Below are 18,797 nucleotides of genomic sequence, written 5' to 3'. Positions count from 1 at the left end.
CCTCTGTAACCTTGGTCTGTTTGACAGGAATTATCACACTGAAAGTTACACTGCTTTTCCTTCTGCGTCTTAAGGCGTCTAAGAAAGAAAGAAAGAAAGAAAGAAAGAAAGAAAGAAAGAAAGAAAGAAAGAAAGAAAGAAAGAAAGAAAGAAGATTCCACCTAAACATTAGGAAGAACTTCCTGACAGTAAGAGCTGTTCGGCAGTGGAATTTGCTACCAAGGAGTGTGGTGGAGTCTCCTTCTTTGGAGGTCTTTAAGCAGAGGCTTAACAGGAACATGTCAAGAATGCTTTGATGGTGTTTCCTGCTTGGCAGGGGGTTGGACTGGACGGCCCTTGTGGTCTCTTCCAACTCTATGAGTCTATGAAATTTTCTCAACATTTAGTATTATTTTAAAAACTATTTTTTTATTAAAAACAATTCTCAGTGGATCACAGGTTGGGGATTATTATTATTATTATTATTATTATTATTATTAAACTAGAATGTATCTGTTTTAAAGCAGTCTTCACCAACCAAGTGCCCTCCAGCAGATGTTTCGGACCACAACTACTACAGTGGTGTTCATCAACCTTGGGTCCCCAGATGTTGCTGGACTACAACTCCCGTCATCCTTGATAACTGTCTAAGGTGGCTGGGGTTGATGGAAGATATAGTCCAACAACATCTGGAGACTGGACTCAAGGTTGAAGAACACTGAGCTGGAGGCTCTAAGGTATCTCTAAAGAGATTCTTCTTCCCAAGTCACTGTGCCAGCTGTTTATAGGCAGATTCAGTGTTCGAAATTCACTGGGGGCAGGCGTATTTTGCACCTGGCTATCAGCCACTCAAGTAAAGATGCCCAGCACCAGGATGGCACCTGATGTTTCCACCATCTGCAGGTGCACGAGCACTTCCGGAGTGTGCAACATGTACAACCAGTGTCTGTTTGACTGGCTGTGCAAGAAGCAGACAACAGTGAGCTTAAGTTCTTGTGAAGCTGAACTCAATGCACTGTCATATTCACTTATGAATTGTGAATGGTTGTTGCAACTGTTTCAGGACGTCAGGGTTAATGTGAAATGTCCTATACAGGTGTAGCAAGACAACAGATCCTGTTTGGCTTTGCTAGCTTCAGAGAGTTGCAAGCAAAGAACCAAGTACTTGCAGATAAAGTTACATTGTGCAAGGGAGTGCATTCGGAAAGAACTCATTCAGGTGTCCTACGTGCCAGGAAATGAAATTCCTGCAGATCCGTTGTCTAAAGTTGTTAATAGAGAGCAACTTCAGGTTTATGTACATCAGTTGCAGTTAGGTTGAAACACTGCACCACAGTTGGTTTATGTACAGCAGTTGCAGTTAGGTTGAAACACTGCACCAAAATGGCAACTAAGCATTCCATTTTGGCAACTGTAACACTGGTTTAAGAGCCTAGCTTATATAGCTGAGTTTCTAATACTGGGCAGGTTCCATTCATCCACAAAAGAGCATTCATCCTAGGCAACATCTCATTTATATATTTCTTTCCTCATTTCTACAAGAGCTGATACTTTTATTGTGTTCTGAAAACTGCTCCCCTTCTCCATCACTCATTTATCGTGACCATTCCCTAAAATGCTTTTCTTTCTTCAGACTCCTGAACATCAAATATCATAGCTTCCACCTCACTCATCTTTGGGCAAGAAGCACAATTTGTGGGGCCCTGCACAACACCCCCAGCTCCGACGGTTCTTCTCTTTTATGAACATAACTCTCTATGAAAGCAACTGTCCAAAAGGGTTGGATTTGGGGACATTCCCACCACATGTGGAGATATGTGCCTGTAGAAGTACAACCTCTCCAGCATTTTGGTAAGGTTCCTGGATGTATTAACACCAGTTTCCTTTATGTCAGATGCCATCAATAGATAAGTTTCAAAGTGAATTCCCTTCTTTTGGCTGAGATGGATTTAAAGGGAGGTTTGGGCCACATTGTAGTCCATTGGGTAGTTTATATCATAACCTATGTCAAGACGTTTGAAAACCAAGGTACCACTGTATAGAATTTTCTATATGGTGCCCTACATGACTCACTCATTTAATGACATCCTAAAAGGGGCCCGCATCCCAAAAACCTGGACTTCCTCCAAAATAGTCTCATCCCAAAACCATTCAAAGATAGCCTCAAAGTAGAATCATACTGCCAAACCTCACTGATAAATCAGGACTACAAAATACTCACATAAATCCTGACAAAACGCCTAAAAAGTCTTCCTACACAAACTAATAGCCCCAGATCAAGCTGGTTTCATCTCTGGTTGCAACATAACGGATTTCATCAAGAAGTTACTGAATCTGATCAATCATAGCAAAATAACTAAAAATCCACCGACAATTATGTCCCTAGATATACTCAAAGTCTTTGATTGCTTAGAGTGGAAATACCTTCCAGCAGTATTAACTAGCATGAATTTCAGTCCCTCCATACTACAAACCCTCAGACAAATTTACTCCCAAGCCTCAGCTAAATGCAGAATCAACAATATGGATTCCACCACCATCACAATCCAAAGAGGCATGAAACAAGGATGCCTGCTGTCTCCTTTCATCCTGGCAATGGAACCCTTAATGATTCGACCCCAGGCAGCCCCTAATATCAAGGGTGTGGGATTAAAAGGCAAAACATATAAACAAGGACTCTGCGGATGACCTGATGATCATGGCACCAGACCCCATTAAAACAGCAACCACTGTGACTGAAGAACTCAACCCTTTTGCAATGGTGCCAGGCCTTGAGGTGAACTTGAGGCAATGTGCTTCAACACTCCCTCTCATATCCAAAAAGAATTTACCAACATCACAAAGATAAAGCTCTGCCGTACCGAGTTTAGATACATAGGGGTACAAATAACCAGAAACCTTAACAAATTATACCTCCAAAATCACAAGCCTCTCTGGCAACAAATGAACAAAGACCTGAGAAGATGGAATAAATCTAGCTTTACTCTCTCAGATAGAATAGCCATGATTAAAATGATCGTCCTCCCCAAAATAACCTGCTTATTCCAAACCCTTCCAATCTGGATTCCGCCATTCCAACTCTGTAAATGTCAGGAAAAAAATTACAGTGATTCATTTTCTCATACAAAAAGTCAAGAATGAGCCCCAAATATTTGCACCTCCCCCACTCAGAAGGGGGAGCTGAGAAAACTCCCCTCAACACTGAATAGATTGACACTATCCATCCCTGGAAACAAAAAGTAGGTATGTTGTCACCAATCCCATACCCACTAATACCATTGGCTCATCACCCGTTATTCTATCATGCAGCTCAAACCTTTCACATAGAAACATGGCAAACCAAAGGCCTATACCATTTAGCAGACTTTTACATAAACAATGAACTCCTACAGGAAATACAGGATAAATTAGGGGACATTCAAGTACCCTGGCTAACACACCATCAACTACATGCTTTCCTAAATAATCCAACAGTAAAAGAAGCGACCACTAGGCCCTTGACCATCTTTGAAAGCCTTCTTTTGTCCGCAGATGGACATCCTAGGGGAATGACATCCACAATATACAAAATACTGCTCTTCTTTATACTTTTATTTAAAAAATCCTTGTGTTTGTTCTTTCCTTGTCGCTTAACAGCCAAATTACATTAGTGAGGCATAAGTATCAATAAACTGAAGGCTCTCACCCTCATCAGTCATAAATTGCTGGTGATACTTAAGCAAATGAAGGCAACAATTCATTTTAAGAGCACATCGTTCAGTAACATTCAGATTTAATGCCACTCTGGCTCAGTGTTTTGTTGCATTGCTGATGCATCTTATTTCTGAAAGAACTGCACTTAAAAACTAGAGATTTATGCAGACCTTCCCCTACCCACCAGTTCTAATTCCATCACAACAGACATATCACCAAAACAAAGGGATTTCCCTCCCCCTCCAAAACCTTCGCTTTTATTTGGCTCATGTGCCCTTGGAGGCATCTTAGGGAAGATCAGCTTTTAATTAACATTTTTGAACTTTAGTCCAGTACACATCCCTTTTAATCCCAAGCAGAGGAATTTTCTAGTTCAATTCTGTCCCGTAATGGTAAGACTCACCAAGGTTAACAATTTGGACTAAGGGCCCAAACACAGCTAGATTTTATTTTTTATAATAAAAAAAACTGACGGATTATTAGTTTGTTAAAAAGTTAAGTCTTTTTTATCATGTATCAGATTAATAAAATAATATATTTTATTAATCTGATACACTTCCGGGTCCACGACGGTCGCTCGCCGAAGCGGTCTCAAACAGAGGTAGACGTAAACCAAGGTTTGACTGTACAGTATTATCAGATACCATGCATTTTCACTGTATCATAAGGCCAAAAAACCTTCACCAGTTTTGCCACCACATTAACCAACTAAAGCTTTGGTTCTTTAGTTGGTGGAGAACAATTTTAAATCAGTAAACTAATGTTCAATTCCTAAGGGCATTTTGAATTTTGGAATTTAACCATATTGGAACAGGAAATGTTGACTTTCCTTCTACTAAACATGGAACATTGTCCTGCTATCCCTGCCCCCACTCTCTTAAGGAGATTGTGACATGCAAATTTGTTTAAGCTTGATTGACTAATCTGTTAGAATGAAGGCAAAAGATCAATCAACTAGGAAAACCTCACAATATCATTAGGCCTGACAACTAACAGTTCCTTCTATTAACAGTGGTTCAAGTGTGGCTGAATGCCATTGCTCATGTAGCAAACATGGTAACCTGCATGCACCAGGCTCAAGGAAACCCGAGATTTTGTAGATCTACAATAGAAAATTAAGGGGGGGCAGGGAGGCACAGTGGGGACCCAGAAGACCTCAATGAGCATGGCCCCAAAATGATGATGATTCAGGGTGAAAAAGAAAACTAGATGGAATGGCATGAAGCATCCTGGGAACATGCATAGCTGGCTCGCTGGCTAAGTGAACAGGAGCATTCTACACTGCAAAATTTTTGTTGCTGGTCCCACTTGTTAATATAGTTTATTAATCTATGAATGCAGAATACAAAACTGTGCATGCTGGGCTTGGTTTTCTTTTACAAACTTTGGGGGTTTTTTTAATTAAAAAAACACCTCTTTTCATAGGTTTCCCTAACATTCCTTTTGACTAAATTATCTACTACTGTACATCTGAATCTCAATTTCCCCTATTTTTAAAATCTCACCAAATGACTTTCGCAGTAACCATTGCAGAAAGCCAGCAGTAGCCAAGGTTAAGTTGGACGTTTAATACCCTGTTTCTCATATTTTAAGACATACCCATAAAATAAGCCATAGCAGGATTTTTAAGCATTCAAGGAATATAAGCCATACCCCGAAAATAAGACATACTGATAGGCGCAGCAGCAATGCCGGCCGCGGCAGGAGGAGGAGGAAAAAAATAAGACATCCCTTGAAAATAAGCCATAGTGTGTTTTTTTGAGGAAAAAATAAATATAAGACATGTCTTATAATATGAGAAACACGGTACAAATAGTTTTAGTGATCAAAAAGACTCACTCTGACATGACATGCATGTTGAAGATTCACCAATCTACTCCAATGCTGAGATCTATAGGTTCTATATGTTCACCAGGGATCACAAATTCACTTTATTTACTTAAAGCCTTTCTATGCCATAAAGACCGCTTACCATTTCTGCAGAGAAAAATTCTGTCGAAATGCCCAGACTATAGAACTCCCCAACCAGCATCCTGACTTGTGTCATATTGGAGATCTTTAACCCAGGATTGATCCTGATTAACTAATCAACCAACAATTGGGCTGGCTGGATGATTCAGGAAACATACCCAGTGCCTATCCCAAAGCCTACTGACAGCTGTAATCGATAAAGTTGTGGCAATTTCAATCCCAAGTCATTGTCATGTTGTTGTTATTGCTTCCTACGCCCCTGCCCCGGCAACCTTGGGCTCACTGCACCTGCGCCCACAAAAGAAATTTCTGTGGGTAATTTCCAATGTGTAATTGTTGCATGTAAAATCAACAAGGGTCTGTCTGGAAAACTACATTATGGCCTGGTTCTGAGGTAATGAGCAACCATGGTTTCCCGCAACATCAACAAGCATGAATGAACTTTGACTTTGCATACTTCCACCTCTCTACTCTTCCTTCTCGTTCACATATGCAAGGAAACAGGAAGCAAAATTTAAAACCAGTATTAAAACTGACACTGGTTTGTTCCTATTGACTAGAATTGCATTTTTCATAGCCATGTTGGCTGGAGCTGATGGGAGTTTTGAGCCGAACAACATCTGGAGGGCACCAGGATGTCCACTGCTGGTATAGACAGACTGGCGGCTGCTTTGCAAGTACCCAGAGATACCAGGGATTCAATGTGGGGTCTTCTGCATGAACAACATGTGCCCTATCTCTGAGCTACATCCCTTTCCCAAATCTGGTTCTTATTGACCGCTGAAAGACACTGCATTATCTGGGGGCGCAGGGTCAGTGGGCAGCTCCCTGTATTAAACCATCAAGAGATACACCAAGCTTCACTCAGATGCCCTGCCAGTTTAAAGATATTTTCTGAAACTCTGTTTTCAAGTGTTTTGTTGCTGGTTTCTGCCTGGTCCTGCTGGAAAATGACCTCAGCAATGGGAGATTATCCCAGTCCATTCAATCTTACTACCGGGAATGATTTCCTAATACTCAGCCGAAGGTTTCTTGTGCTTCAAGTTCATCCCGTTATTGCTAGTTATGCTCCCTCGGGCCTTCCTAGAACAACAGATCTAATTTGTATCCAAAAAAACACCTACGGTTTTCATCTGAACTCATCCCTTTTCTTGGCCACTTGTAAAGGGGGGGGGGGAGAAGAAAAACAATAAAGAAGGAACCAAAACTTGCAGAAAACCAGCTGCTGTCAGGAAAAGGGAACAGAGAAAGGGAGATGAGCCTTCCTCCTGTTACACTCGCAAGCTGTGGCGATAACCAACCTCACAGGGAGCAGCCATTCTGCAAGGAGAAGTGGGATGCAGGTTCTTTGAATGCAACCAGAATTAAAGAGGAAAATTTGTAAGACAAAAGACTCCCAAGATTTGGAAAAGCCTCTCGCTCCGAAAGAACAGGAAGAACGAGGATGGAACCATCAGTTATTTATTTATTTATTTAGAGCATGTGCACCCTGCTCTTCAGCCAAAAAGCCCCCCAGGGTGGCTTACATGCAATCCATTAAAAGAAGACAGTCCCTGCCCACAAGCTTACAATCTGAAAAAAAAAAATGACGCACAAGGGGAAAGGGAAAGGGAGGGAAGAGGAAAAATCAAACTCAGGCATCAGTTCTTAAGCAGTTGTTCATATAAATGACCGGATGGCACCATTCAGGGATAGAAGGTGCCTGATGGAGCTGGTATTTTGGCAAAGCTGATGGGATGAGCCTTGTGCTTCCTATCATCGCATATTAGAGCAGTGTTTCTTCTTCCTTTCGACTTCAAAGAAGCTTTTTCCATATCAACTTGCTTGCCGAGGAAAAGAAATGGGCAAGTGGTCTTTTAGAGGCGCCGACTGTGTAAAAGGACACCTCTAGCAGGACAGATCCCTAAAGCATCATGTCAACCAGAAGCAAGCAGTGAGGTCAAACTATTTGTGTACTGGAGCACACAGAGAGAATATACCATAAAGCACATAAACACAGGCTCTGGACATGTAGCAAATCTAGCCTCAAATGGTCAGTAGGAGTTTGGTCCTCACCAGCTTTGTCATGCTCTTTGTTAGAAGAGCCCTAACCAGAAAAAAAGACCTGGGACTCCTTGAAGGGAATCCTATATCCTGGCCATAAATAGGGCTTCCTGTCTGGACTTTCCTAAACAGGGAAGTTTTCCTGCTTTTCATGATCATGCTTTTGTCTTTCTTAGGTCAGGCCTTGTATGCAACAGGAAGTCAACCAACCAAACTTATAGCCAATCAGAGCATGTGCCACCTCAGCAAAGATCATGCCCCTCTTGGGTGGTTGCAAAGCAGCACCTCCAGCAGTCCCTGTGCTTGGCTAGCTGACCTTAGCATTAACAGAATTAACCCTTGCACAGAGAATGATCTCTGCTGCTGCAATTCCAACAGTTCCTTGACCTCAGCTTCCCGGCTTGGGTGGGGCAGAGGTCTAACGCTCGCCCTTGAGACAGCTCACATTTTTATGCTAAATGAATCCTTGGCATCTACAGGCAAATAGCAGGTCTCTGAACTATTGGCATCTTTGTCCAACTCTCCTGGCATTGTTCCTCCTGTTGCAGAAAATTGCCCAGAGGTTGATTCTCCCAGCAAAGGTCCATTTCCTAAAGCCTCTTTCTAATCCAGGCCACAAATGCACTACTGCATCAACAGAACATGCCAGATGACTGTTCAAGGAAAAGTTTTGCTCCCTCAGCAAGCTGTGAACACCTCTAGAACCACACCACAGGGGACGTTAAGAATCGATTTATGGGACGTCTGTTTCCATGACAGATGGGAGCATACTGAAGAACCTCGGCACAGCTGTGGGGTCTGAAAGAGCCACTTCAGAAAGAATTAAATTTTTCATAGTCCTCCATGTCCTTAAGGTGATGCGGCCACAGGATGTCAGTCTCTAACAGAACACGGAACCCAGGGGATCTTCTGTCACTCCAGCTAACAGCTTAGTTGTTCAAAAGAAAAACATTCCATTTTCTGCTGGGCTTGTCCAGATATGAACTAAAATTCAGTCACAGGAAGTAATCTTATCTTACAGGCAAAAAAGGCAAGCTCTCGCTTTCACTCTCTTGAAGCATGTGATGAAAACAGGGCTTAAATCTGTCTTTTAGCATGAAGATTTGTTTCCCCCCACCCCCAAAAAAGTAAATAACTAAATGGATACCTCTTGCAATATTATTTCACAATTGGCCTTGCTCCCTAAAATATAATTCTGGAATGTCAAACTTAAAGGCAAAAGCAAAGGATAACTTTAATGCAGTCACTGCATTAAAAAAGGCAAAACGCAAAAACTATTTCCCCCCTGCACCTACAAAAAACGAGAGATGGGTAGATTGAATTTATATCCCACTTTCTTCTCCAAGGAGCTCATAGCTTGCCTCTAAACCAGTTTGGTAGTCTAGAGCAATGTTCTTCAACCATGAGTTGGTCCCCAGAAGTGGTTGGACTACAATTACCATAATCTCATCATCATCATCCCAACATGCTGTGTGGAGTAACCTGAGACCTTTTTTGTACCAGATATTAACCTAATTAGTTCCATCCAAAAATATGTGATGTTTGTTCTGCACTTGTGTAGAAATGATCTCTTAGTGTTGTTGTAATATTTTCCACAAGTGCTAAAAATGTTTTCATTAGCCTATTTCTTTGGAAATGTTGTTGACTGGTAATTTTATAATGTCTACTTGTTTTTTAAATTCTGGTGGTCTTTTCTTATTACTATTTTATACTATATTATATAGACCTCCTAGAGGGTTTTTTTAATAGAAAAATTAAGTGGTCTATGAATCTTCTTAAATAAGCTAAGACTCTCAGAAACTGCAGAACGGACATTTCCCACCCTTCCCACCTACATCCTCTTCCCAATCCCACCTTTTCTCCCACTGAACATCCACCAGCCTGACAAAAGAATTCTGCTCATTACTTTGTGATATTTCAGCTGAGCCTAATATGAGAAGGTCACCTGAGAGCACATGATACAGGAATCACATCAAAGCTAAGCTCATGTGGGTTAATGTCCTGGCGGAAGTCTGCCTGGGAACATCCATCTATACTGCCTTGCATTCCAGGACTGAAGAAAGTTGGAATATTAACACAATAAAGCATGGGTAGGCAAACTAAGACCCAGGGGCCGGATCTGGCCCAATCGCCTTCTAAATCCGGCCTGCGGATGGTCTAGGAATCAGCATGTTTTTACATGAGTAGAATGTGTCCTTTTATTTAAAATGCATCTCTGGGTTATTTGTGGGGCATAGGAATTCGTTCAATTTTTTCCCCAAAAACATAGTCCGGCCCCCCACAAGGTCTGAGGGGCAGTGGACCGGCCCCCTGCTGAAAAGGTTTGCTGACCCCTCAATAATGTATGATGCTACTGATTAATGTTGCATTGATCAGCAGCCCACTATGGTTAGCCACCAAACTCAAGCATCTCAGACCCTCAACTGAGAATTATGAGCTCTGGGCAAGGATCTGTAACAACTGCCAATATATTCCTAGATAAAAAGAAGTATTCATGAGTCCTACTTTCAAGTCCACAGCACTGAGATATCTCTCAATATGCAGATGCCCAGGTTACAGGGTGGATTTGATATCATGAAATGCACCTGGGCTTCTTGGCAGAAACTCAACACAAACTTCAGTTGAGCTCTTGTACAGATATTTGGAAAACCTTAGATCCATTCAGACAGCTAATATCCTCCTACATGACATCCAACCCTAAACACTCTTTAGAGGGAGTAGCCATCAAGTGGACTTCCATAAATAAGAACTTTATTTGTTACAATTGGTGCTTGCTGGCGCGGAAATCAGCTTGATCTGCAAAACTACTGCAATCCTCCAGAGCTACTTTTAATACACCTGGTTGAAGTCCCCATCATACAGTCCATTCTTTATATCTTGTGGAAAGTATAAACTAACAGCTTAAGAGCTTGTTTTTACTCTCGCTGAAACAGTATGCATGGAAATAGTAGCAAGTTCTGAAAAAGCTAGCTAGACTTCCATTTTTCCATACGAAGTCCAAACTATCCCACATTGCATGGTGTGTCATTCTAAGAATCTCTGTTGTCTCTAACTTCCCACAGCATCTGTAGCAATGTTCCACATTTGAGAGAAAAACAGGGCAGCTTGCACACATAGAGCATCAGATACATTGGAGCACCAAAGTGTGGAATCGCTACACTAGTGCAATATCAGAATGGGTTGTCAGGTGTTTTGTTTTTTAAAAAGCTATAATTAAACTTTCATTAAACCACAGGTGCACATTTTCTCTATTTGTGGTTTGCAGGTCACACTCAGGGGTCAACAAACTTTTTCAGCAAGGGGCCGGTCAACTGTCCCTCAGACCTTGGGGGGGCGGACTATATGTTGCCATGATTATGACCCGCATTTTTGGCAAAAAACCCCTTATTGGGACCAACCCCAACGTTGCCCAAATGTGATTTTTTTGGGGGGGGAGGTGTTTCCTCATACACCCACGCTGCTTCCTTTTCATTTTACACATTGGCAGTTATTATTTCTCTCGTAAGGTGGGGGGGGCAGTGGGGGGGGGCTGAGGTAAGTGCGCCATTCTTGTCAGCCCTGGAAAGCATGTGCGTATGAATGGGTGAAGGGAAAAGCCGTTGGCCATGCTAAGTCAGGCCGGCGCCGCTCAAGCAACAACATTCTTTTCCCTGCATGAGGGAAGACAAGGCGGCGGCGACTATTTACCTTTCCATGGCTCGCACCGAGTAGCTAACGAGCAGCCTCCCCAGCAGAGTGCAGAACTGTTTCAGAGTACAGCCACCCAGGCGCTCCCCGCTTCCTCTGTCAGGGAGCACCGCCGCCACAGACACCGGCGGGTGTCGCTCCTGAGGCACCTCCGAGCCCCTGCTACCACAACTGCCCTTCCTGAAGTCATTCGCCGGCAGCTCCAATCCAAACTGTGGCTCCTTTTCCCTCTCCCCCCCCCCCCAATCCTGGAAGAAAAGATTGTTGCGTATGCATGCAAAGGACAGAGGACAGAGAAGGGGCTTGTCTCGAGCAGCCGCCCACCTCACTTTTGACCGCCAAGCCTGGCTAGTCACGAAAACCATTGCATACTATGCTGCCTGCCTGGATTCCCAGACCATCCGCGGGCCGGATCTAGAAGGCAATTGGGCCTGATCCGGCCCGCGGGCCTTAGTTTTCTGACCCATATACTAAACCATGGTTTAGCTAACTGTGGTCAAGCAGAAAAGAGCCACTGCAATGTTTGGGCTTGTATGTTTCCCACACCTGCACAGCTGGAATAATGCCTTCTGCTGTGTTTACTTTCACCTTCCCTGTTTGTCTCACCACAATATCACGAAATCTGGTCCCCTTCTGAACAAGCCATAATTAGGAATAAACCACAATCCCGGCTGTGGCTCACAGTAGCTCTTTCCTGCTCAAGTGCATCTTGCTACACCAAGCGTCCCCAACCTAGTGCTCAGCAGATGTTCACTACAACTCCCATCATTCCTAATCAATGGCCACGCCGACCAGGACCGATGGGGATGTGGTGAGCACAAGGCTGAGGAAGGCTGCACTAAATAATACTTCAGCATGACATGCTAATGGAACCATTGTGTAATACAGCAGCATTAAAGTTGATTGAGCAGTTCATCCATTCTCCCGGTATAAATCTGGCTGCATCTTTGACAGAGGTACGCTGCAGCTGCTGGATCCTGTGTGTTTTATTGGTGACCAAGAGACCGACCTTACAACACTGGAAGGATTGAATGGCTCCCCCAATTGTTCATCAGCCAGAGAACCTTTTTTTCCTTTGCAGCGTATGAAAGGGGAGATGCCATAATCATGAAATGGCTACCTTTGTTTGGTAGCATAAAGAGACTACATACTCTGATACCTGGGGTTCCTACATAGAGCTGTTTGCATGATCTGTACACATTGTGGGCTCTCAGGGGCACACCCCCTCCCTCCCCTTTCCTTTCTGACCCCGTCTCTCCCCACCCCCTCATCTTTATTTGCTTATTACTTTTGGCTTTGATTTTCTTAATAGCATTATGAATTGACATGCTTTGCCCCAGTGATTGCCATTTTCTTTACTGTTCACGCTTGCTCTTTGCAATTTTATGCAGATTTTTTTTAATGTAATAAACTATGCATAAATTTGTTGTTGTTGCTTAAATGGTGCATTCCAAACCTTAAAAACTCATTGGCTGGCTAAGACCCCAAGAAGGTGCAATCACAAAGGCTGCTTGAAGGATACAAGTGTCTAATACTGGCTTGGTCAATCACCTATATTTTGTAACAGGGAAGGAAAACTGTCGCCTGCTGAATATAAAAGTGTCATATTTTGTGGATTTGTTAACAAGGCAATTAAGGAAATGGGAATTAAATAAGAATTAGTGATGTGCAAAATGAAGATGAAAAAAGAGGATTTTTTAAAAGGTTTTTTTAAATAAAAATAAAAATACAGAAGTGCTATTTCTGTCAGGTTCCAACGCCTTAACAAACAAAAAGGGAAACCATGCCATGTAAAACACAGTGAAATGAATATTCCTTTGCTGTAGCCAACAGAGATAGAGATATACAAGGTGGGAAGAAGAGCAGAAAACACAAACTAACCACAGTTTGTTGTTCTATCGTTGGTCTTTGAAAATGAAAGCTGCTAATTTTACCTTTAAAAAAAGAGCACAGGCAATTAAAAAGTTGCCTGGTGTTTAACACTAACAAGTGCTGGCAAAACACCAAATGACATTTTTGAGTAACAGCCAGGACGCATCACATGATCCACAGAAGTTGAGGAGGAAAAAGATGCAAATAAAAGTGATATTATCCTGGCTTGTTATTAAACCATAGTTTCAGCTAATGACAGTTGACTACACCTGCTTCACCTTTGTGTCAAAAATAGGCTTGCTCCAACATCATGCCTGTAATTAAAACAGTGTATATACTTTTGCTATTGCCGCAGAATACTTTGTGATGTGGTCATGATTTTTCCTTACATGACTTTAGGGATGGATGCTTATTAGCTATAACTGCAATTATCCCATCTTATCCTTGCAAAAACCCCACGGGAGATAATTCAGACTAAGCGTAAGGGGCTTGCCCAAGTCTACCCACCAAAATTCATGTCTGTCTGAGCCCATGCCTTCCCAGTCCAAAACTTTCCTCACTAACTATACTAACTTTATAAACACACGCGCAGGTCAAAACAATTTGCCCTTGCCCAGCAGTGAAATCCAACAAGAGAAATATGTGGCTGTAACTAGCAATCTCAGCTGTATTGAGTTGCATGAAGCAATTAAACTATACCTCGTGGGCAGGATTTTCTGTTCCTCCTGATTAAAAGACCGGCTCACTGACAAAAGCAGTGTTTGAACTCAGGTAAACCACCTTACTGGCTGGACCACAGCAGGAAGGCGGCAGATTACTTGGGCGTATGGAATCAACGGCAGCAAGGCAGTAGCTTGTTTACATGGCCGGTTATCCAGAAACAGAAAGCCACATTCGTTTCTTTCGGCCTCAAATTTGTATACACAGCCCAATGGAACCTCTGAGCAAGCGGAGGCACCCCACATATCCCCGCTTCCTTCAGATTTGAGGTGATGACCAATTTCATTTCTATAGGCATGCAACTAAGGGAAACTAAGGCATGCAACTATAGGCATGCAACTAAGGGAAACTACTCACCTATCTGCATGCTGGGTGGGTGGGTGGGTGGGAGAACATGGGTCCTGCTTGGAGACTGAGAAATCATTTTCATAAGAAAGACAGTTCCTTACTGTGAAGTAGCACAGTGGACGCATTGGTTGCTACAGAGCAAGGATGGAGACACTTGCAGCCGTCCAGGTGTCTTCAGGCTGCAATTCCCATCAGCCCTGACCATTGGCTGGAATACAACAACATCTGGAGCAGGCATCCCCAAACTTCGGCCCTCCAGATGTTTTGGACTACAATTCCCATCTTCCCCAACCACTGGTCCTGTTAGCTAGGGATCGTGGGAGTTGTAGGCCAAAACATCTGGAGGGCCGCAGTTTGGGGATGCCTGATCTGGAGGGTCTCAAGTTCCCCACCCCTGCTGTAGTGGAAGGAAGATATGGAAACAGCAGAGCCGAAAGTGGTAGGCCCAGTGTAAGGAGATAAAATGTTGTAGATGCTGACTCTCAGAGAAGAGTCTGGTATGGTATGGTCTGAAGGCAAATGAAGCCACAGCTTTGTTGAAGCTAAGCAGGTTGGGGTCTGCCCAGCGCCTAGATGGGTTTCATCTTGAGTAATGTCTGTTTTTATACTATGCCTTTTTTGTTGTAAGTTGCTTAGAGACTTTTTAATTTTCTATTACATGACTAAGAAGTCAGAAGAGAACAACAACAACTGGGTCCCATAACAGAAAAAGGTGGGATGTAAATTTAAGGCCGGGGGGGGGGAGAGATAAAATAAATGCAAGAGGCCAGAATTGTGAGGTCCTGATGGTTCTGAAGCCCAAAGGAAGTTGTGGTCACTGACTATCCATTGAAACTGCACCAAAAAGGATTGTTTATTTACTTTTGGCACTTATATACCACTTAATCATTAACATTCCTAGGCAGAAATGCATACATAAAAACAAACTGTTTATCAGCATGCATAACCATTTTCCATACAAACAGGCACATCAAAATTACAAAACACATATAAATGTTACAGCTATAATAATGCTTTGATCCAGCAGAAAATCACCTTATTATTAGCAGTAGTATTGTTGCAAAAAAAGGTTACCAAAAAGGACAAGACGAAATACCTTGCCACTTTCTCCATTTTCCCCAACAATATAATAGTGTGTGTTAATATAACGCCTACTCCATTGTGGGAAAGGAGGTGCAAACAACAACAACAAAAACAACAACAACCTCTATATTTATGGCTTTGAGTCTGTGATATCATTCTTATAAATATGAACAAGAAAGGCACTCAAATGTTCATCAATATTAAAAGACTAAGTAACTGTTTTGAACCTTTTCTTCCCCCACCCCACTCTCCAAAGACTGCCTACGAAGGCTAATGAGAAACTCCCCAGCAAGCTGTATATATCTTTAAACTTCCCGTAAGTCTTTAAAAATGCCTTAAATTCTCTATATATTTAGTAAGACTTCTTTGCTTCTTTAACATGTCCCTTGTTGCTCCTCAAGATAATGCACCCGTGATATATTACAACAACCATGTAGCAGTGCAATGCAATAATCTGGCCAGACAACTATTAAATCTTAAGGGGGGGATTTTTAAAAAAAACCTCTTTTTCTTTCTTTCTTTTTTACAAACTCTGACCAGCAAATGCTTCCCCGGCCATCATCTTTCAGGAGTCTCCCCTGACACCTCCTTCCTTAGCCTACCCCTTTGTTGGTGACTTGCATCAAATGCGCACGCAAGCAGTACATTGTACAATGGTTGTGTCGGGAAAAGAGTAGGTGAACTCGAGCTCTATCGCACACACCCTCTGGGAAAACAACCTCCTGCCCGCGTAAGATGTTGGTGTATTTAAACAATAAAATGCTCCTGAACCACTATTTAATAGAAAGCCAGATCTCTTAAGTCACAGCAAGCACAAAGAGAATACCATTCTGTCCATTAAAACTAAAACCACAATGTGGTTATTAGAAAAACAACAACAACACACAGATTCATAAGCCATCCAAACCCTAAGAGCCAGGCCATGGGTCCACCTAGCTCATTATTGTTTCAGAAATCAGTAATCACATTGCCAAACTTCAGATGGAAAACAAAGTGAAGAGAAAGCCCTGCTAGATCAAGCCAAAGCCCCATCTAGTGCAACATTCTGGTCTCACAGTAGCAAAGCAGATCCCCATGGCAAACTTGCAAGCAGGACTGCAGTGCAATAGTGTTCCTCCCACTTGCAATTATTAAGAGGCATACTGCCTCCAACAATGGAGGTAGAACATTGCCATGAAGGCTAGTAGCCACTGATGGCTTTATCTTCCATGGATCTCCCCTGTTCTCTTTCAAAGCCATCCAAGTTGGTGGCCATTACTACATCTTCAACCATGCAGTTAACTTTCTTAAACCTCCACTCACAGCAAGCTATCTGAGGCTGCCTCGCTGGTCCTGCTGAGACTGTAAACTCCAGAAGGCCACATTTTATAAGCTCTGCATGTGAACTGAAAGACCACCATGGCTGCATTGCACTGCATAGTGCTGGAAAGAAAACAGGCTCCAAAGAAACATATAGAAAACATTGGTGCAAGACATTTGCTCAGTCGAGGTTACATTCCTAACATTGGGGATTGCACAAATACACTGTCATCATACAAGTACCCCATAGAAGCAGAGCCACAGCAAACTCGGGGGCCATTGCAATGCCAGGGTTTCCCCATGGTAAAGGGGGTATCCAAGTCAATCTCATCCCAATTCAGATTTCCATGGATTGCAACCGAAACTGCTGCTGCTTCCAAATTGGATGCTTTCTGTATGCATCTGTTACAGATGCCAGTGCAATAAAATTGCACCATCACAACACAGGGAAGGCCTACAGCTCAGCAGTGGGGCACAAGCTTTGTATGAGGGAAGCCCCACTAGAGATCTAGAATCTAGAGATCTAGAATCTCTAGTGACAACAAATCTCAGGTAGCAGAGCCAGGAGACTATGAAGGTTGGAGAGAATCGGCCCTCAGAATTTTTAACACCTAGCAAGATGTATCAGAAGTCTGATTCAGCATAAAGCTGTTTCAACAATGTGTGTAGGATCTTGTGATCTGTAGCTATTTGGGGAATCTTCACTTGAAATCCCCACTCTGTTAAGCCTCCCCATGATTGGCCTGGTGAATACAAGTCTTGTGTTGTCCCTCTTCCTAAATGTTGTCTCACCACTCCTTTCCCTAAATTACTGAAAGTTTTCCAGCTTGTTCACTGCCATCCACAGATGAAGCACCGACAAATTTCTAGTGGAGGAGCCAGCATCTCCTGGTTGCTAGCATTTTAAAAAAGAAACCAGAGGGGCTGGACCTTGATCAGATCCAGAAAAGCACTTCTTCATATGCCTTGTGCAGCACTGGATTTAGGGCTTAGGACGCAGAGCCGAGGGGGTGCAAAATTGAGAAGATCTATTGGGGGGAGCCAAACTTTGGCCTCGCTCGGGGTGCTATATTACCAAAAATGACCTAAGTCTGTCCCTGCTCTGCATTAGGTTTACTGGATTTACGTATTGCTTCTCACAAGTCCCTAAGCAATGCACAAAGTGAGTAAAATGCAATAATAAAACTACGGTAGATAAACATATTAAAACATCCAATCATTGTAGCAGCCCAAATGCCCAGGGAAACAACAACACCTTTGCCTAGGGGCAAAACAATGACTAAGTTGGCATCAGGTGGGCCTCCCTGGGGAGAGCATTCCATAGACAGGGAGCTTCGATACAAACAGCAACACATACTCACCACCTCTACACAGCTTAAAGGTAAAGGTAAAGGTACCCCTGACCTAGCAGTTCGAAAGCACGTCAAGATGCAAGTAGATAAATAGGAACCGCTACAGCGGGAAGGTAAACGGCGTTTCCATGTGCTGCTCTAGTTTGCCAGAAGCGGCTTTGTCATGCTGGCCACATGACCTGGAAGCTATACGCCGGCTCCCTCGGCCAATAATGCGAGATGAGCGCGCAACCCCAGAGTCGGTCACGACTGGACCTAATGGTCAGGGGTCCCTTTACCTTTACCTTTACCCCTGACCGTTAGGTCCAGTCGCGGACGACTCTGGGGTTGCGGCATTCATCTCGCTCTATAAGCTGAGGGAGCTGGCGTTTGTCCGCACACAGTTTCCGGGTCATGTGGCCAGATGACTAAGACACTTAGACATAGCTAATTGTGTTAAGTGATCCTGAGTATGCAATCCTGTCTGTAAATTTAGAACATGTTGCTTGATGTTTGCAATTCTATTTTCTTTTTAAGTCAACTGAGCAAGACTCAGGTCAACTCGACCCTAGGCTAGGCAAGGCATCTGTGCACCAATTCCCTATATTTCTCAAGCATGGCTGTGTCGTGATCTTGGTATTTGGCTCTTTTTACAATTCCCTCTCCTCCACTGGAATGAATGGACAATGCATGGGAATATCTCTGTGGGTGCTGCAGCTGGCAAATTTATTTCTTGATCACGCGGTTGGAGGGAAGTGGGGTTTCTGTCTG

General features: G+C 42.9%; 1 protein-coding gene across 2 annotated transcripts in view; it reads right to left on the bottom strand.

The window, feature by feature from the left end:
- The window catches only part of ZNF423 (zinc finger protein 423), a 312,821-nt gene that overhangs the window by 229,934 nt on the left and 64,090 nt on the right, over positions 1–18,797 (bottom strand). The gene's annotated exons all lie outside the window — the stretch shown is intronic.

Source organism: Zootoca vivipara, chromosome 6 (assembly GCF_963506605.1).
Source record: "Zootoca vivipara chromosome 6, rZooViv1.1, whole genome shotgun sequence".
Taxonomy (NCBI): domain Eukaryota; kingdom Metazoa; phylum Chordata; class Lepidosauria; order Squamata; family Lacertidae; genus Zootoca; species Zootoca vivipara.
This window is presented reverse-complemented; position numbering and strand designations above follow the sequence as displayed.